The sequence below is a fragment of the Anas platyrhynchos genome, chromosome 12, assembly GCF_047663525.1.
Source record: "Anas platyrhynchos isolate ZD024472 breed Pekin duck chromosome 12, IASCAAS_PekinDuck_T2T, whole genome shotgun sequence".
In the NCBI taxonomy this organism is placed as follows: Eukaryota; Metazoa; Chordata; class Aves; order Anseriformes; family Anatidae; genus Anas; species Anas platyrhynchos.
Genome location: NC_092598.1, coordinates 14,879,685 through 14,900,912, shown reverse-complemented (window position 1 = coordinate 14,900,912; position 21,228 = coordinate 14,879,685). Strand labels below are relative to the sequence as shown.

Genomic DNA, 21,228 nt, shown 5'->3' with positions numbered 1-21,228 from the left:
ACTTACAACACTCAAGTGCAGCACAGATTTATAATATGTTTTTATTTAAAGGGAAGAAATCGCCTACAGTACCAGCATGAGATGATATATATCCTGTCTGTTCCGAATGAACTGCTGTAGCAGACATTAAAAAGGAAAGGTGAGTTTTAAGAATACAGCTTTAGAAAAAACACTCCACTAGCTAAACCCATTTCATCCCCACTTATATCTTATTTTTAAGAAGAGAAGACAGAATGAATTAAATTGAAAGCCATGTATTAAGTCTTTAGAATTTTCACAGAAGTTTATTGAACAAAACTCCTAAGAAGCTGCTTGCTTTTTTATCCACAGAAACCTATTTATAGGAGCTGAATTCTAATAAACACAGATTGCAGTGCAAAGAAAAAAAGGTCAGCAGTGTATGCTCAAAGCTTTATTGATGTCTTGTCAATCAATCTTTTATTTTGTTGTTTAATTTTTTTTTATTTTTTTTAAGGAAAAAAATGCATGTAAGCACTTTTTCTCCTAATAGTGGATTTATTGAGCATCTCAACAAATCAGATCATAGATACAATAAGCAATGATGGCCGATTATCAACTTTGTGTTTTCAGGTCAGGTTGTAAATTGACCCTGTGTTCGCTGCTCTTCTTTCTGGGGAATAGCTAAGGCCTTTTCAAATACAATAATTTCCAATAAACTTTTTTTTCCATGCATTCAACATGCCAGAAGAGCTAGCTTATTGGTGAAAAACACAACTCTCCCAGACAATATATGCAGTCACATATATTGCCTCCTTGTAAACTAGTTAAAATAATAAAGCTGACTCTTAGATTTAAGAGTGGTGAATCTAACAGACCTAAAACTTTAGAGCACGGCCTTTGAACCATAACATTTTTCTCCTGATGGTATGCGTAACAGTAACAGACCTTAGCCCTGATCCTGCACTAGAGAGGCAGCTGCTGCCAAGCCCTCCTGACTCCGGTAAGCAGTCGCCACTTCTAAGTCAAACCATCCAACCTTTGCCATTTAGCTGCAGTCCCACTCCAACCTTTTGTTTTCCTAACTTTTTCAACGTCCCTCTCAGTAATTTTGACAGCCTGTGATCAGCACCAGCACACAGCAATTCAGACAATACTGCACGTGGCATTACTCTTTACCTGTTCCTCTTGCAACTTCACAATTCTTTGTTGTTGTTGTTTTTAATATGTAGCTGCACATTGAGGAGGTGATACTGAGCTGTCTAATGTGACAGTGGATTCCCTTGCCAGAATTAACATAGTTAATTTAGCAGAGTGTAAAGAACAGTGACAGGCTGCTTTCTTCCCTCCAGTACTCTGCATTCACTTGCTATTCCATTGTCTGTACACTTCTTTAGTTTGGTCTTTTGTTCTAAGCCCTTTCCTCCTACGGTAAAAAAAATATCCTATAAAATCCTTCCCAAATTGTATAAAGCAACTGCAGCTCCATGAGCCTTGCCCCCATGTTTCCAAAATGCAGTACTGACAATCTGAGAAACAATTTTGATATTCTGGTTAATTTTCTGCTGTCTGACAGCAATCAAAATAAGCATATAAAAGGGGAATCATGCTACTATATTTTGCTGGTTAAAAACAAAACCACAAATACACTGAATCTTAAATCATCATCATTTTCACTATTGCAAGTTTATAATGCACTGGAGATACCAGAAGGAGCACGACTCAGACTGAATAAACTAACAGTGAAATCACTCCTAAAGGGGTGAATGCAAACCAGGTCACATAAATGCTCTTTGATTGTGGTCGCAAAGATCATGAAGTTACCTTCCCAAGAGAAGTGCCATCATACATGGCAGCATAGTGCATTGACAGACCAAGAGTATTTTGGAGCCACTAGTCAGACAACACATGCACCTTAATTTTACATTACCAGCATTTGTGTCTTACTCCCCTACCAACTAGCCTTACAAGACAACACATTTTATAAGGACTAACAACTGGTTCTGAATAAACCCTGTTGTGGTTGGCATGAAAATGTAAGTGTGTGACAAGTACAGTACATTACTGGTGCGCGCTGTATTTTGTAAGAGATATAACTAGCTAACATACATTAATTGAAGTTGGCTACATAATGCTTTTTGAGGAGTCATAACCAAACTCTCTGCAATCTATTACAAACATCTCATAAAACAGCTTTGAATTTCTGTAAATGTGTTTGTAATTTACAGATCTTATCCAACTAATTAAAATTAGTCTAAAGCTATTCCCAGAAAAGTATTATTTCATCTTCTATTTTCATGTTTTGCCATTAATGGCATTCGATTAGTTACTGGATAGACTTTCAGCTGCCTGACTGGATAGCACAGGATTATTTTTTAAACAGAAGTGGAGTAGAACAATAAATAATGTAAATGCACTTCAACTTCAAATTTTTATTAAACTTTCACAACATTTTGACGTATACCAGTGGCCACATGAAAATTCACAACAACAGATAATCAGACCCTACAATGAGCAATAAATCAAATTTGAGTCTCCCCTCATAAACCACTTCAGCAATCTGGTTCTTATTATTTGGACAGCTCTGATTCTGTCTCTCATCACGGAACAAAAAGCTCTGTCCGGGAAGGAGTCCCTGTGGGACAAATCTTGATGTTGTTCTTTTTTAGATAGTTCAGTTGATTAAGAAAAAAAGTGAATCTTGCCTTAACAAAATGCTTCAAAATTTTTCAAAAGAAAATGTTTCCGGAACTATACACTGAAAACCCATGACTAGATCTATAGCAGCAGCACTCAGCATGGCTCGTCTCTCAGATGTGGGTGGATGTTCACCCCGCAAGCAAATGCCAAGATAAAAGGTTCCCTCAAGGAACCACCATCCCTCTTTTCTGACTAGGTTTCTATTATTTTGGGGAAAATTACACTAATGGAATGAAAAAAATATTTAAAATATTCCTTTTGGGATTTAGAACAGTAGAGCTTTCATTTTGTGAAACAACTTAGATATTTGTACTGGGAAAAAGTCTGCTACTTTGGAGTTATGGGTTGTCACTACAGAAAATTTAAACTCTGATACAAACTTAATCCCCCATTGTTCATAGGACAGGATTACATTTAATTTATAAAATTGATGTAGAAGCCACAAGTTGTTTTCTTCTTGCCAGATCTCTGTTACAGGATGTACCTTTTTTTTTTTTTTTGCTTTAAAAAACATAAAACAAAAGTGTCATTATATACTTCTAAAGTACACAGATTTAAGCCTTCCTTTTTGAGAAGTAAATCAATACTGATTCAGAATGAAAAGAAAACAGCAGCTCTAAGAACAACAGTGGCTCTCCACTTTGAATCATTTACCCTGAAATCCTGACCGCACAGAAGTCAATGGCAAAAGTCCAAGTGACACTGGGGTAAGAAACTCACCATTCATACCTTGCTCAAGCTGCCACACTCATAGGTAGCAGAGAACAATTAAGAATGAACAAATCTCTGGTTTCTTTCCTACTCTATTTACTTTAAGATCACGTACAAAATGTATAAAGATTCACTTGCTCCAGCAATGGAGGCTCCAGAGCCTCCACGGGCAGCTTCCTCCAGTGTTCAGTCACCCCATGATGCTTTTCCTTTTGTTTAAACATTACTTCTTTCATTTCAGTTTGTGCCCGTTGCCTCTTGTCCCATCACAGGGCATCACTGAGAAGAGCCTGCCTCCATCTCTTCTGCCCCATCAGATATTTATGCACACTGCTAAGGTCCCCCGAGCCACCCCAGCTGGCTCAGCTGCCCCAACTTGTGCGCTCCTCTACTGGACTCATCCCAGCATGCCCATGCCAGGCTTGTTTGGGGAGCCCAGAACAAGCTCGGAATAATTTTACATTCTATATCATCAAAACCAGGAATGCAGACGTGCAACTATCTGTAAGCAAACTAACCAAACATTTCATTATTATTCTTACATCCTTTATATAGGCTTTCTGACGGAAACAATAGTGTGTAACAGAGAAATTATATGAATGCAAAGAGATTCCTTGCCTATGATAAAATATTTACTGGCCTCTGCCAACACAGCCATTACTATATTTATCCTTCCAGCATCCCTTTGAGGTGAGGAATACTAATACACGCATTGTACACATGGAAGACAGAAGGACATGGTGACCTACCTAATATCACACAGGAAGTACGGGGAAGAGTAAGGAATGTCTGAGCGTGAGGCTAAATGTTTTATAGCAGATGTGTGAGATATAAAGTAGAAGACTTAAATTATTAATGGAGAAAACTTGCAATGCTGTGGGGCTCATAGAAAAGGTTTTCCTATGGTGCACATCCTGGTCTCCTGGCACTTCACATAACTTCCATGAAAGCATACAGAACTTTTCTCTCCCTATATTCTCATTAAGACCCTGGTTGGTTTCAGTGTAAAGAGAAAAAAGTTTAAGTCCATTCAAGAACTGTTTCTCTCTGCATTGTCAGAGAGTTTAGATTCTTTCCTGTGCATCCCCAAACATTATATGCTAGACAGAAATCGTAAGCCCTCAGCTTTTATTTTGCTGTGCTAGAACATGTAAAAGCCTTTTGTTTCTTCTCATAAAATAGGTTTTGTATTGCCTTATGACCCTTCTCTACATCTGTTCCAGTTTTACAGAACATTCCTGTCCATAGGTGACCAACACTACACGATATTTCTGAAGTTGTATCAGTCTCTATAATAGCACCACCATTTCCTCTGGAAATACCACTCCTAATGCATCTTAAGGTTGCACTGCCTTTTCCACTGCTGCATCATTCCTTAAAATAATTCTCTTTATAGCTCACAATGCAGAGAAATAGAAGTATGGAATCACTATAATTGAAATATGGTTGGTTTCTAAGGAATTTCTTTGAAGGAGGGAGCAGTGTACACATTTCATAGATTAACTGAAGCCTTTTTCAACTGAAAAGCATATGGAGATGTGAGTGGAAAAGAAGAGATGGAAAGGGAGAATTGGTGGGTGTTATATACAAATGGAGCAGGAAGATGAGAGCATAGGAGTAATGATTTCTTGTGTGCAACAGCAGGAGTATACAGACACATTTTCCCTATTGGAAGTTCTCTAACAGCTCTATGCAGAGAGAGGCTTGCCTGGTTCTCCTGATTTCTGGGGAATAGAAAAATCCTGAGAAAACAGTAGACACCGATAAGGCAGAAGCTTCACTCTACCTGTTTAAATAAGTATTGAATAAATATTATCAGCAACAAGGGTCTACACTAACCAGCTTCTTTATCCCTTCAGCTCAGTATTCAGAAACAACTATGCAGAACATAAGAGCAGAGCTTCCCCTTCAGACCTCTGCTGTCATTAGGGGAAATAGAAAAATTGCACCTTTTTGTCACTTGACAGTATGATAAAAATTAAGATAGTATCCTGCAATTTATTTACTGAATGTAAAATTCTCCCTTTCAAACAGCTGCCACAGTGTTGGTAACAATCTAGAATCTGAATTCTTAGTGAAGTGTGAGAGTTGGTTTTTATTTTTCTAAATAAAACCAAGGAATTTTCTGTGTGACAAAACAATCAATTTAGTACCATTATATGCTTTCCCCTGTATATGACAATTGTATTAAGTTTACTTTACATTGTATACACATGAAAGACATCAGAAAACACAAAGTGATACATTCAACATTCCTGAAGTGAGATTAGTGCACTGATGATTCATTTGGATTTTTTCATGTAAAGATTTCAGCAGCATCGGCATGTTTCCATGAAACATTTTCCTTTTGTGGTTTAACAACTCTTTTTTAATCAAGTAAAAAGTGTTGTATTGAATTTTTTTATTTTTTGATTAGCCTTAATGAATGTCAACTTTTTCATAGGGAAAACCTAGAAATCCTTAGTCAGTCAAAACCTTCATTGATTGTATCCTCTGATGTTAAAAATTATTCATGGCTAATATATTCCCAGAAAGAAAGATAGTGTTGAAGGCATGAACAAACATGTAGTGATTAATCACATATCTTTTTACACACTATTTCTTTTTCAGATACAGACTTCTCTCTGAAGTCTGATGAAGGGAACATCACATCTTGCTACCCTAAACAAGAAGTTCAAGCATCCTGTTATACAGCTTTCAGGTCAAGGAGAGACAAGGCCATGTAAATCTAAGTGATTCTTAATGAGTTCTTTACCCGTAGCCTTATGAAGGCACAAATGACCATAAAATGACTACCTATTGATTTTGAACCCAGAATGACTTATTTCCAAACCCTGAGGAACAATGGCAGGGAGATAGAACATCTTTAGCCAGGGCTAAATTATTACCAGAGAGAGTTATCTTCAAAAGTCCCTGTCCAGCGATCAGCAAACACCAGCAGGAAAGATCATACAGCCCCAGGACCTCGACCATCACTGCCCCAGCTTGGCAAATACACAACACACACCGCCAGCCTTCCTCCTGGGGCAAAATATCCCACTATATTATTTCACTGGAAAAACAGGAATGCAATCCCCCAGGTGCCAGGAGATCAGCCCAATAAGGGTGAAGTCAGCAGACTGGGAATTGTTCCTGGGGGCCAGATGAGTGGTTGGCTGTCTAGTTTCTAACCAGGGCCACTGCTGTTTCAGACAGAAGTGGGGGAAAAATGCATTATACAGCTACAGAAAAACTTGCACACAAGGAAAGTCTTTTTACAAACCTTACCAGTTAAAAGCTGCCTTTGCTAGGCAGAGTGAATCCTACAATGATTTCTAAAACTCTAGGTATTATGTTGATATCCTTAACTTTTTCTACAGATGCCTGTTCCTGTCTGAAATGATATTCTGTAACTGCCTGTGACCTCTGCCTTCCGTAAGGATCCCTAAACCAAAATCACTAATCAATAAAAAGGCACCTTTTTCACCAAATAAAAACAGACTGTAATTACCTTTAGCTGTAATAAATCACTAGTTGTTTTTTTTTGACAGTAACACATGGTCTTCAAATTAAAAATCCTTACGTATATACAAACCATCCCCAGTATTTCCTTAGAACCTCTTTAGATGCTATTCCTTAGCTCTGTTTACTAATTCACTCAATGTCTAATTTGTTTTCTAACCCAAGTCTCTTGGTTTCTGCAAAACCACGTGGCAATGAGTTTTGAAGACTATGCAATGTCTGAACACTTCCTAAAAACAAGAATCAATTCCTTTTTCCTTCGCATCCAGCTTCACATTGCATTGCCTGAACTTCTAATATTGTTCTTTGTTTCTTCCTCCCTCCTCAAATTCTTATAGTGCAGTTAAACTTTACAGAAATAAAACAAATAACCTATATTGCTAATGGATCTATTTACATCTGTGATTTGTTCTAATACATGCATAATATGTAAGATAGTAGCAAAGCTTGCTATGCAAGCTACTTCTCCCCCCCACCCCCCAAATGCATACTAATTACTGCAGCAAAATTGAATTTGCCTGTGCATACATTGAGGTTAACCATGCAGTTAGTAATGAATGAAGCACCAAGAATCAGTTGTGCACCGAAGAAGGAAATAAGTATTTAAAATCATGAGCAAGATTCTAATTACCGAGCCTGGGAAATAATTTAGTTAATTTTGGCTTTAGGATTTAATAATTCTAGAAGATACTAAGCTGCTTTCCATGCTTAATTAGAGGCTCAACTTCACTGAAAACCTCCTGAAACACCATAGGCAATGGCAGAAAAATATCCACTTCAACTGTTTCCTAGGATGTCACAGCATCTTTGACAGAAGTGTTATTACTCGAAAACTTTATGGCATGCAGCAGAAAATTATTGTATTCTTGTATTACAATTTTGTTAATAGATAAATCATCTAAATCACCACAAAAGACTGGAGAACAATTTACAATGTATCATAAAAATTGATGAATGTGACAGGAAAAGCATTTGGATGAGAAAAGGCATTAAGTGTGAAAGAAGAATTTTTAAATTAATTTACAAAAGTCCTGAAATTGCGAAGTAACTGTATCAATTTTGACCAAATGAATCAAGCTTTCCCATATCAACATAACTGGTTCAGGGCTTAAGTCTCACCAAAACCTGCTGTAAAAGGAAACAGTAGAGAATTTTCTTGTCAGCACATGAATAGTCAATGGCAAAAAGAGTAACCATCAAAAAAAGCCAGTTGCAGCTGAGGGAAAAGCAAAAGAAATGAAAAATCAGCACGAATGCACGGGTGGGACTGTTTGTCAAGTTGCTATGCAAGCAGCTAAGATTGTATCAGTACTTCCCTTAAAAAACTCAATTTTTAAAGAATTTATATTACTTGACTGTTAAAGTATGTTTTGGGAAGAAACAAGGGTGCACTGTGCACGGGCAAATTTTTAAATTAAAAATGGCCGCCAAAATTGCTCCAGCAATTTTCTGCATACAATTGTTTCCATGTGAAAAGACCTACGTTCAGGCACAAAAACATAGATACTTTAAAGAAAAAGATACCTATTTCTTATAAGAGAAAAAAACAAACCCTACCAACTCAGTGCTGCGGCCACACATGCTAACACCAAAACACCAGCTCCAAATAAGAGCAATGATGCAAGGAAGTAGAGTACATCTGCCCCTGCATTTGAACGCAAGCACAAGGCAAGTGTGAAGCATAATTTCTGGAGTCACTTTTAATTCAACCAAGAACTCTATTTAGTACAATCTCAAGCCAGAAACCATTTTCTTTCCCTAACATCACCGTTGTGTCCCTTGGCAAATATGCCAAAAGCAGCAGCAAAATGAGAAGGCTTTAGGTTTTAATATATTTTTCTAATATTCATTTTTTATTCCCTAAGTGAATAATGTGAACTAAATCGTATCAGCTGACTATCTCTAAATTATCACCCTTACATTACCAGCTATTCTATTTTTTTTTTAAGCCATCTATTTTTTTGGAAGTCAGAATCAATGTAACAAACCATTATGCGTGTATGAATAAAGACAATATTATTGCAAAAAAATTGTCATCGCTTTTTAAACAAGATAAACAGTTCTTCTAATCCAAAACATCAAAGCAATTATCTACATTTTGTTAAACCAAAACGTCTTTTCAGAAACCAGCATGATGTTAGGAATTCATGTCAATAAATTACAAACCAAAACAGAGGGAAGTTGCTGAACTGTTTCTAGTTTCAGTGGAGAAAACATATGCACCAGGCATTTTTCAATCCCTCAGTCTCTGCACAACGCAGGTAAATAGATGAGCTGGAAGTGCCAGATCAGTTACTGATCTTGCTCAGCAATATGTCTCCAAGTGACAGAACAAGACCCTTCAGAATAAAATGAGGGAGAGAAGAATAAAAAGAAATTGCGCTGTCCTCCAGAAAGGGTTCCTTACACTTAACGCTTAATAGTAAACTGCATATATACATACACACAATTAACTTAAAAACAATTCCTGTATTACTTATTATGTTTGAGCACGGGCATTCTCTTGAAATATTTACATGGAGGCAGTATTTTATTTTGCTTTTGGAGGATTTGCACACCAGAGGAGTTGCTCTGCGCGCACATGGCTTGAGCACAACCTACAGATGCGGAGCCTTTGCACTCCGACTACACAATCAGTTTTCGTTTAGGGAGATGGAGGGGAGGCCTCCCGTGTTATTGCCCACCATGTGGTACATGAAACAGCTTTCAGTCGGGCCTCAAATCTCTTCGTACTGAGGGCTGCGGACACACAGATGAAAAGACGAGGCTGGCCAGAGATCGATTACAACACGACGTTACTTGCTATTTGGAAGTGAAATAAGGCTCCTCACAACCAGCCTGGAAGCAATACTAGCTCACCAGTGCCTGAGTCAGTTATTAGGGTTGAAACTCACATTTTTGGAGGTGCTTTCTGACATTACTTTTGGCTACTCACCTCTCCCAACAACCAAGCTGGCCATGCCACTGCAGCCACCAGCCTCTTCTATAAGCACATATTTACTAATATGACCAATACATTACTATATGCCCCATTACAAGGTGAGAGAATCAGATGCATACACTAAAGAAAAAAATAAATCAAGGTTTCCTTCACCAAAAGGATTTCTGAAGTCAGCCTAATACTCCAGATTTGAAATTAAAAATAAACCTTAACCACAAGACCTTTTTCCTCACCAAAAAGTTGTTACTATCTGATCAGTGTTATTTTCAGATTTGCCTTTGATCTGTCTCTAAGTTCACAGATTTGGGAACAGGGCTGCTTCTCAGCAGATTTTTCCCCAACAGCTTCTACTTCTAGCACCAAACCTTTCAAACACGGGATGAAACAACACATACAGGAACATTAGAGCTCTTCTGAACCGCATCACCATGGTCCTCTCTACTTTTTAATGCCATTCTCTCCCTACTGCTACCTAACAGGGTCAGAAACAAAGTTGAAAGGCAAAATGCAGTCTCTTTGCCTTTCCAAAATAACCCTCTAATGCTCTGTGATCTGCTACCTTAATGCTGTGTACAGGAACACACTGAACACCAGGTAAGCAAGCAATGCCTCTTTATCACTCACCAGTTATTACAGCCAGAATCTTCCCAGGCCTGAAGTCCACATAAGCCCCTCAAAAGCAGGCAGGGAGCCTAAACATGGCTGCAGCTCCTCACGGCTCCTCCTAGCACAACACCTCACAGCTGGTGCAAAGGAGTAAAACTGTTGAGGGCTCCTTAAAACCTCTAGAACTTTAGAAAGAGGCTGCAGGTGTGAAAGAGCAGATCGCAGCCACCTGCTAGGCATCACCTGAAGCCAGAAGCTTCCCAGATGGAGGAATTACCCTGAGAAGGCGGCGAGCAGCCAGCCACACGTGCACAGCATGTCTCGTGCCACTTGCATTGCCTCTTCTTCCAGCCAGGTGATTTAATTATGTGCCTACACAGCAATTTTAGTACTCCACTTCCTAAGGACATGGCTAGCAGAATTACAGCATGCATGAAGACAGCCTAAGCACAAAGCTCAGGCGATGTGGGAAGAACCATGCGCTGCACCCTCAGGTCTGCTCTTCTGCAGCACAGCTCCTGGAGGTGCCAGGAGAGGATGCTTCCCATGCGGGGACATCCATAGGAGGGAAACACATGCTGCAAACTGCATTTAACTTCACCTGGAGCTAAAGCCTGACAATTCACAGAGCCCCCATCTAAAACTCAAGCTTCCCCCCTGCAATATTTTAACTCTGGCAGCGTTTTCTCCTGAAGGGACTCTCTGACTCTCTGCTCCCACAAAGACAAGTTGGTACAAAGGACAGAAATCTACAAAATTAAAAAAAAAAAAAAAAACACAAAATCAGCTGTGTGAGAACTAAAACACAGATAAGTCACCTGCTCTGTATAAACTATAGGGGCTCTGCCCTCTCACCCCTCCAGCAGGCCCTGCTGGTAACATGGTTCAAAGCCTGGATCAGCGGAGAGCTCCTTTCAGATATAACACCTGATTGCCATGGACTCACACTCATTATATACTTTAGCCCCTGTCCTTAAAAACAAACAAACATACACACACAAAAACAAAAACAAAAAACAGAGAAACAAAAAACCCAGCCCAAGCACTTAAACTATTTGCTGAAAGGTGGCTGTAGGTGCTTATCAAGTCGGTGGGTGATTATGCAGTGAATTTCAGTGCCTGCAATAACGTCAATGCACAGATCAGACATTATAAGCAGCAAGCAGGCCTTCCTAACAATAGAGCATCAAGTGTTAAACAGTTTTACAACATTTTCCTGCAGCTTCCCTGTGCAGAATGCTTAGAAGATGCTCTTTTCTAACCTAGCCTTCCAGGGTTTAATGCAACTGCTGAAGAAACGGGGCTGCTTTGGGTTCATTTCACACGACAAAACGTTTAAATGCTTGGAACCAAAGTTTCACAACTATTCTTTCTAAGCTGACAACAATGGACACATGTACAAGCCATTTAAGACTAACACATAGAACAATATAATTTTATAGCTATGGATTAACTATCCACAGGAGGCAGGCTTGGCTGGCCTTGTAGCTTGTTCCTTACTTTATACATACTGCTCGTTCTTCTCTTCCAGGAAATGTGGCTGGGAAGGGAATTTTGGTCCACTTTCTTGAAGTTCATTTCCTTTTCTTGACTAGGAGACAAATGCAAGTATGGTGGAAATATTTCTGAGCACCCTTATTATCCAAAATACTGAACAGCATACTTTATTTCATGTGCGAGCACTGTTTCCTTTTTTCCCATGCATTATTATACTCAACCATTAATATTTTCATTATTATTAATAAAAAAATTGTGGTTGGGGGTCAAATTCACACATACACTAAGGCAATTCTTTTGAACACAGAGGCAATGCTGTGGCTCAAACAATTGAAGTTGGCTGAGGAATGCTAAGAGCTACTAGTATCTGAGCCATAAGTTTCCTAAAATCAGTGCAAGCATTGAGCGTGCTGCTCACAGAGAGGCCCATGGCACAGGTGTTCTCCCTCGCGGTAAATACACAATCCTGGTTTTCAGTGAGACTCCTCCCATGCATAAATGTTTGAAGAATAAGCAACACGATTTGTACGCAGGTGCCAGCTGGTAAGACGCAGCACATCTGTAAATACCTGAGCACGACATACAAAGAAGACCTGCTGATCCATCCCTTCCCAAAATGCCAACCTTCAGATGGAAAGATGCCACCAAACTTGGTGCCATCCATTGCAGCCACAGTTTTCAGTTCATCCACCTGCTTGGAGCACCAGAATATTTCCTTCCCGGTCCTGACTCATCACTCTCCCCTCAAAGTTACAGTGTGCTGAAGTACTGAGGAGCTTCTTGCTGTCTCCTAAAATTTTGGAACGTCACACTGACACATCTCTCTGTGAAATTCTCACCTCCCTTAGTACTAATTTAGACCATAAGGCTACCATAACTTTAGTATCTAAGTATTTCCAATTAATAATAAAGTATAAGAGTTGAGATGAATGCATCAAAATTTTACTGTTTTAATTGTACATGGATAATGCATTATCTAAGCCACTTTCACTACTAAAAAAATAAGAGTTTGGAAAAAATCCTACCACATATAAATTTAATTTCTGTCCACTAAATTACCCTGAATATTTAGACTGCTTCTGTAAGAAATACACATGGCACCCAGTGTCTTTGGACAATTAGTCAGCCTTTAAGCCTCTTGCCTTAATTGCTGTTGGTATTTTTACATACTTTCTTCATCAGCTCTTTTTTCCAGTGATGTCACTGTAATTATTTCTATTTAGCCTGGATGGTTTACATTATTTATCCAGTGAGATAGCTGTCTTATATTTCAATTGTTTGTCCATTTTTAGAACTGAAGTCCCTATAAAATTTCACTCCCTACTGTCAGGGTGGTTCCCAGCCATCCACTGTGATATTGTTCGAGGGTGGGTAATGATATTTAGCAATTCTTTGTCCTAGCGACTTCTCCATGCTGTAGCATCAGAACAATGGTTTCTCTGAAGGCGCTGGCTCACATCACCTTTTCCTTGGCAGGTCAGATAGCAATCACCATTTCAGCAGAGGCACTGTGATTGGAAACATTGGCATCACTCCTGCACTGGAGCGTCTCTGCTGGGAGTCAGAGATTTATTCATTGATCAAAATGAGTCCCTGAACCAAAGTTCCAGGAAGCACTTTTACCTGGCCTTAATTTTAAGTCTGTGGGTATTTACATATGGTCCAAAACTTCTCTGTTTTCCTGGACCAGAGTCCTTGCCAGGAGTAATGAAGAGGTTTGGAAGACTTGCTGTAAACTGGTAGTGCCAGAAAGCCTGCCTGTTTTCCCAGGCATTTCAAGGGATCAGTATCAGAATACCATGAAGCAATAAAAGAATGAATACCTCGTGTTGCTATTTTCCTGCAGCATCTACCAAGTCATTATTATTATCATCAATAATTGCCAATAATAATTGGCAGAAGCCTCTCCTTTGTTGCCTCTATTGTTTGCCAAAGGTTTCTTTATTTTTAGTAAGTCTGGGTGAACAGGACAGAATGTGTTAGGAACATTTGGAAAACTTTGTGATCTAAAACGACAAAGACCTTTCCCCGAGGGCACCAGCAGAAAACAGCAAAACTCTGTACATGAGTTAATAAGTAAGAGCAAAACAACTAAAACCTTGGGATTTACCATTTTCCAACAGTGATTTTCCACAGTCCCTGTTGATCAGTATTTATTATTTACCTCTTAGCTTCACAGTGCTTCATTTTCACTTGAGATATGGGTTATTGCTTTGCAAATTGTATATTAATACTGCTTACCTACAAATACTTTAGGTATGATCCCAGGGGCAGTGCTGAATGCATTTTAATGAACATCTGAACTTTGAAAATTCAGTAGCATTTATTTTAACCAGAACTAAAAGACAAAATAGAGTTCCAAATTTGGCGATCAGCTTAAGCTTAAAGAGAGACTGAAGTAGGGCAAAATTCACTCCTATGCAGAAGACATGCAGTGAGCCCGTGCTGCATTTAAGTTGTCCCCACAACAGGCCTTATATGCTTCAAAAATCTAGTCCTGAGACATCCCAGGAAAGGAAAATATTAGCTTTTGCTGGGAAAAAGCAAAACAAAATGTATTTAAGATACAAATGTCTGCTTAGAATATTTGGGGCTGTAACAACTTTTGAAGAAACCTGGCAGACTAGTTTATAAAACAAGCAGTTGTTCCCTCTTTGCATATTAGTTAGACATCATGAGAGAATTAGGATAGCTAAAGTATTCTCAGATGTTTGCAGTGATCACTCCCCAGTTGAGTGTTTGGAAAATCCAATGTGTAAAATTTCCCATAAACAAAAGGATTTTTAAAATGTCGATTCTGGGATGTTCTTGGCTGAGACTGCTGGAACAAATAGGAATAGGTTTATGAATATAAATAGCTGATATGGATTGTGCTCAGGAATATTTGTGCTAATAAGCCAGAAATAAAAATAAATAAAGTGAAATTACAATGCAAGAAGTGACAGAGCTAGCAATCTAGAACTAGTCCATTTTCACTCATCCTGTTTCAGCCCACATGTGGTACAAACCTGACAGCAGACACTAATCCCAGAACAAACCACAATTTGAATACTCCCAACCGAGCTGTGTAAAAATGTGTGGGAGCCTTGCATCATCTTCCATAAATGCCCTCACTAGCCTCACCCCAAGTCATTTGTGCACTAGTAACTGAATACATGGGTGACAGTATCTCTTCTACATGGAGAACTTTCTCCCGTTTCTGCTAATCAAAATATCTGATTGAACTCCTTTTTCCTTACACACATACACAAATATATATATATATATATATATATATATATATATATATTAGGGATGGATATTAAAATTCTAGAAAAGCGTGTCTGTAAGATGACATTAGTAAGCTTTGGAAATAAAACTGTGAGCAGCACTGAAGTGTAGAAGGGACAAAGCCCAACTCTAGGGGAAAAAAAAAAGAAAAAAAATTCTTACCTTTCCTTCAGGACTTGATCAGGAGTGACAGGATCCAGTTTTGATTTCTGGCTTTCTTCTCAAAAACCTGTGAAAATTAAACTAAACTTCCTTAATTGTGTGTTTAATGAATGATACTTTCATCTTTGCAAACAGTGAATGAAAAACGTTAACTTCGCTGGGGGGGTGAGAGGAAAGAGTAAAAAATACCTTCAGTGAACTGCTATCTTTTTTTCCCCAAGTAGAGTGATAATAATTATTCATCCACAATTGCAATGAATTTTGGATTAGGACATTGGTCCTTCTTGATAGGATAGGATATTGTCCTAATATCCTTGAAGCTGGAGGTGTTGGTATCCCCACGCTTCAAGCATTCGATTTCAGATGAGACCGGTTCCACTGCGTTACAGTGACTGCAGCTAGGCACGGGCTTACCAACACTTTCCTGCTTCATTACAAATATACAGTGACATCAGGTTTATACTGTGTTTTAAAGAAAAATATCCCCAGATAGTCAAAACAAAACACAGAGTGAAGGTGTTTTAGACCTTCCTTTCTTCAGACCACTGCCAGGAACAGTCCTTTTCTCCTGACCGTCTGCTCCCTGAAAAGGGCTCCTCACATCTTTTGGGCCTTACCTCTCAGGCTTTTCTGCACTTGAGAAAGGATATGTGACTGTGTGTGCACATGATGCATTTTAGTTGGAAACAATCATAAAAATCTGTTTTTTTATAAAAAGGTCTACTTCCATGGCTGCTAGCAGAAAACATCTCAATTCAGCAATCACAGGGAAGGCTGATGAAGGCCAGTGCAAGGCAGCATCAGAAGCTCCTCAGCTAGGACTAATTACTGACCATCACCCTGCTTTAAGCCAAAATTTCCTTCTATCTCCATCTCACAGGTCCTCCCTCCTTGCCATGGCAGTTCAGTCTCCAGGTTCAGACACAGAAGCACCGCAGAGTGCCGTACAGCTGCCTTAGGATCGCCCTTCCAGTGCTCACACAAAGCACACTGACACAGGCCATCTCTGCCCACAGCTCAGCCCAGGCTCTCAGCTTGCTTTCTCCGGATGACCCAAGACTTAGGATTGCCCGATGGCCTGGTTTCATGACCAGGCATCCCACAAAGCAGTGTAGTAAGACCTACGTTATTATTATGCCCTCCTAACATGCCAGCACACACAGCAAGCTTCTTCAAAGCATCTAGTCACCCCTTCTGCAGAGCCAACTGCTCGACCACAGCAGCAATGAGTACCTACCCGGATAATCATCTGCACCATGGCAGAACCCCGCACCACACCCAGAAAAAGCCATAAGAGCAGACAAAATGGGAACCAGAGGGCATACTCCTCCTGCTGAGAAGTAACCGGGGTGGATCGACGCCCCCCAAGGCCATTGGGCTTCTCTGGGCAGAGCAGTCTGCCTTTAGGAGATCTTGCTAGCTGAGGGCAGTACACGGGGAGCCAACTGGCACGATATTAAAATAATTTAGGCCAAGAGACCCTGGGGTCACCTTGTCCAACCCATGCACAAAGCTGGGCTGTCTTGAATCAGGTTAGGGCCCCCGTATTTAGGTCCGGCCACCCAGGAGCATTAGGGACTCGGACACAGGGCACCATGTGCATACATACCCCCGAGGATATTTTTGATCACATCAACTACAACAGCTGTACCAAGCTGATAAATACAGGGGGAGAAAAAGAAGAAACTACACAGAGGAGTATTCTGTTTACAGCCAAATTCAGACTTGTACTTTAAATTACTTCCTCAACACAGCAGAAATGCACAACTTGAATTCAATGCATGCCATGCCTATTAAAATAAAGCAAACCTAAGGAAGTCGGTGAGGTCTGTTTGTACTACACACCTTAGCTCATGTTTAGCCCATCATAGTTTAGTAGATGTGAAAGTAGAAAAGAAGGCATCTCTAAGTGCTGCACATTGGAACCGCCAGCTGGGGTCCGGTTATTGTGCTCAAAGCCAGCGGAGTATTTCCTACGTTGCACTGGCAGGATGGGACCAAAGCACCACCCTTGGCAGGGTTTGGGTGACCAACTGGTGGCTTTGTTTACTTGGCTGTAGCTGAGACTTCAGAAATATCACTGCTGGTGAGGGAACTCCTTTTGTGAGACGTGTATGTCAGCTGGAAAGGTAAGATACAAAGAAGGAAGCTCTCCAGCCTCAGCTGCGAACTGGAGAAACAGAGTGCGTGAGAAGGCGAGGAAGAAGCAGAATTCCCAACTTCCATACCCACAGCAAACAGAGTGTTCTGCTCACTGTAATGATTCAGTAACACTTTCCAAAATAGGTTAGCCCAAAAGTTTCCTCTGCAAGATTTTTTTTTTGTCTCTTCCTCTCCCTAAAAGCCATGCCACAACTTCACCAAAGATAGAACAAGGCAAATATGCTGAACATATGGATGCTGAAGGAAATGATTTCTCTAGCAATGACCACATGAGAACTGTTAGAATTTCCTTCCGCAGCTCATGACTTTTTAGTGGTTTGGATGACCTTGATAGGAAAAGCCAATATCGAGGATCTGATCTGAATTTTCTATGACAGACACTGTAAATGCCAGAAAATCCCTTCCACTCCCCAAAGTGTTGATAGCACACTTTGGCAAGTACACATTTATTTGGGCTAGCTGGTGGCTCCACACAAGTACCCAGAGATGTTGCAAAAGACTATTGCTGAATTTCTTAGACTTTTCTTCAACATACGAAAACATTGTCATCATCATGGTGCCCAAAAACCAGTACACAACCATTACATGCATTAGATAAATCTGTCTTGGTCCTTAGATAACTCCCTTCAAAATTCATGAAATTTAACACTTTTGAACGTGCTTTTGCCCTGTGAGGTGAAGAAATACAGAATGTAGAGGTGGTGCGGGTCAGATCCAAACATTTTTGGGATGTCCATAGCCAGCCTACATGCTGACAGCTGGTTTTGAGCACACCAATCCCCGCTGTAACCCCCCCACAGCTGTATACAGTAGGGCAGAGCTGCAAGCACCCTGCTCTACCATGCTCAGCTCACAGGGGATGCCTCAACCTCCCAACAGTTTCACTAAAAATCCTTCCCGTCCATAAAAATACAGGAGTTTACGTTCAACTAAACAAACCTCTAATTTTTACTTGTTTGAGACTGATTTTTTTTCGTGTGCTTGCATTTTTACAAAAATACCCAACCTTGGGTGATCCAAGGAAACCTGCTTACAGGAAATTGTTCCCACAAATACAATGTTTTGGTTGCCTTACCTTTTCCCTTGTATAAACTAATTGAATGCTTTTAATAACAATTGGAATTTGGTCACGAATAGGAACAAAAGTGTTTTCCAAAGGAGATTCTCTCTCCTGGTATCTTTCTTTACTGCGCATTGTGTGGACATTTTCTGCCCTTATAATAGAGGGCCAGAAAATCATCTGTCAGGGGATGATGGATGATGAAGTCTGCTACTTCGGCCTCGGGGCCTGGCCCTGCTGCTATACTTGACTTAGCCTTCAGTAGGCACTAAGTGCTCTGTCAGATTCATGCCAAGGGAAAAGCACACGCCTGCAACTCCCCAAAGTGTGGGAACCAGAATAAACAGAGTCATTTTTAACGTTACCACACATTCAAAATCTGCTGTGTCACTTTCCTGTAAGCACTGTCCGTATTTTTGTAATACATGCAGTCATTATGGGTTTGTGGCTCTGTCCGTCACTGCTGTTCTTTGCAGCGCGCTGACCGAGGAAACAAATGAAAAATAAAAGGAATGCACAGCATACATGACCATTTGGCTGCCTCCTACGCCCTGTCAGCGAAGGAGAGAGGAGTTCTTGGGGTTTTCTTGTCTCCCTTGCCCCCAACGACACTTTTGTTGGTTTGTTGCAACAAGGCTTTTCTCACCTCGCGCAGCTTTATTAATTCGGGGGTTTTTAGAGTCCCCCTGGGTGCTGTATCACCGCACATTGATATGTTACCACAGGGCTATAGTTAAAAGCCAGCTTCCATGCTTCTTTCCACCCCAAAAATTCCATCAATCATTGAATTATGCTGTTTGGCTTGGACGGACTGCAGCAGGACTCTCAAAATCTCAGGCATGTCCATTATGAGCCCCATTTCCCACAGGTCCAAGCTAAAATGATAGCTTAAAAATGATGCAAGTCCAACATTGTCTTCTAATGCGTACTTTCATTTCATATTGCCTAGCTACTATTTATAATCAGGCTTTTAAAACAATGCTCTTAAAAGAACATTGTCAAACGGGTCAAACGCAGTCAGGCTGGAATTTCCATTCTTCAAAAATTCCCCGGAGATGATTATCACCGTGTCTCCTCCTCTTTCATCACTGCCTCAGCATGGAATATTTATACCCTGGCTGGTATTAAAAGGCTTGATTCCTTGTTTAGGAGAGAGAGAGAAAAAAAAAAATCCAGGAAAATTAACAGCTTAAATTACAAAGAATAATCTGCCCCTCTTTTAAACGTCCTCCCCTCCCTTTTTTTTCTTGTACCTATTGCAGGTACAAGCTCTACCCATACAGATCAGTATACAAGCTTCATGAAAATCTTTTATATATGATATATCCCTTTGCTTCATAAGAGATATTCCCCAGGCCTGATTTACCATTGGATAATTTCAGAGGAAGGGGCTTATTCACATTTTTCTCCTTTTTTAGAGCTGGCAGAAGTCACTGAGGCCCTACCAAGCCGTAAAACACAGAGCTACCCTTACAGGTTTGGACCAGGCACACGAACCCTTTACAGCATCAGCAGGTCCCTGCAGCACCAAAAAAGGTGGGTAGGAAGCTAACTAAGTAGTAGACACCACTGAAGAGAAGAAGGAATATTTTTAGGCTAGCTGGTATCACTGTCGTAACTCATGCAAATTCCAAATGTCTTTGGATTTGACATGAATGTTTATCAGAGCACGATGCCTGCTCTCGAAAACTTTCTCCCTATTCATATAGGAATTGCCATTTGCAACCCTCACACTGAAAACTGAAGTCATTTTAGATTATTAGATAAGGATCCGTTTCTCTGCAGTATCAGTAGGGCTTTCTTTTCTACATTAATACATGAAGATATCCATCCAAAGGTTCATTCCTCTTGCCTTACAGGTGGGTTTAGCTGACAGCTATGAGCCTGACTTGGCTTTTATACCAACACATCCATCCCAGCACCACTCCAGGCTTCCCTACAAAATATGCCCGTCATTCAGCAGATACAGAACAGTTTAAATTCTCTTATCTACTCCACTGGATTCCCTTGGGGCAAACTGTTCCTCGAGATGATCTTTACCCTTCTCCTGAATCCAATGCACTGAGACCAAAAAAGGCATTATGGCCAGGGACTGGTGTGACTACAGCAATAATTACCAGTTCAGCAAATAAGCTTCTCATTGCAAGCACTGCTGAGGCTATACGTGAGCCAAGAAGAACCCAGAATCATTGTGTCAGCAATTCTCAAAGACTATTTTAAATGCTATCAAGTTTAATAAAACTTTTACAGCGGAGTACAGAGTGTACTTTGTGTTCCTTTGAAATTGATGGAACAAGCCAATTTTTCCAGGTTTGTAGGCATAACATGTATTAAATTATAATAAGAAATAGCTATTTAAAACCATGAAATGAAAGACTATAATGTACATTTAAAGGTCAACAACTGCATGAGTTTTCTTATTATATATTTTATCTGAGAAGTATTGGAAGACAAAGGAGCTCTGGCACCGTACATGTACATCTGGAGACTCGGTCGCTATTCTCTGTTCTGATTTGGACAAGGAGCCGCATACATACTGTTACAGGATGGCCCTGCTTCACCTGAGCCTCTTCCAGAACTGCCTTTGCCTATTAAGAGGGTGACTTACACCCTTTAAGTAATTTCCACTACATGTACTACATACAGACAGGCTTATGTA

The 21,228-nt window shown here is 40.0% G+C and overlaps 1 protein-coding gene across 15 annotated transcripts in view; it reads right to left on the bottom strand.

Moving 5' to 3' along the window:
- Nucleotides 1-21,228, bottom strand: part of LOC101791976 (uncharacterized) — a 716,414-nt gene that overhangs the window by 238,407 nt on the left and 456,779 nt on the right. For 13 of the 15 annotated variants that reach the window (XM_072043940.1, XM_072043938.1, XM_072043941.1 and 10 more), the window contains one exon: nucleotides 15,347-15,413. The gene's annotated coding sequence lies outside the window, so the exon portion shown is untranslated. Of the gene's footprint in view, nucleotides 1-10,435; nucleotides 10,574-11,917; nucleotides 12,009-15,346; nucleotides 15,414-21,228 lie in introns of those variants that run through there. The other 2 variants (XM_072043927.1, XM_072043939.1) reach the window with 2 other exon arrangements.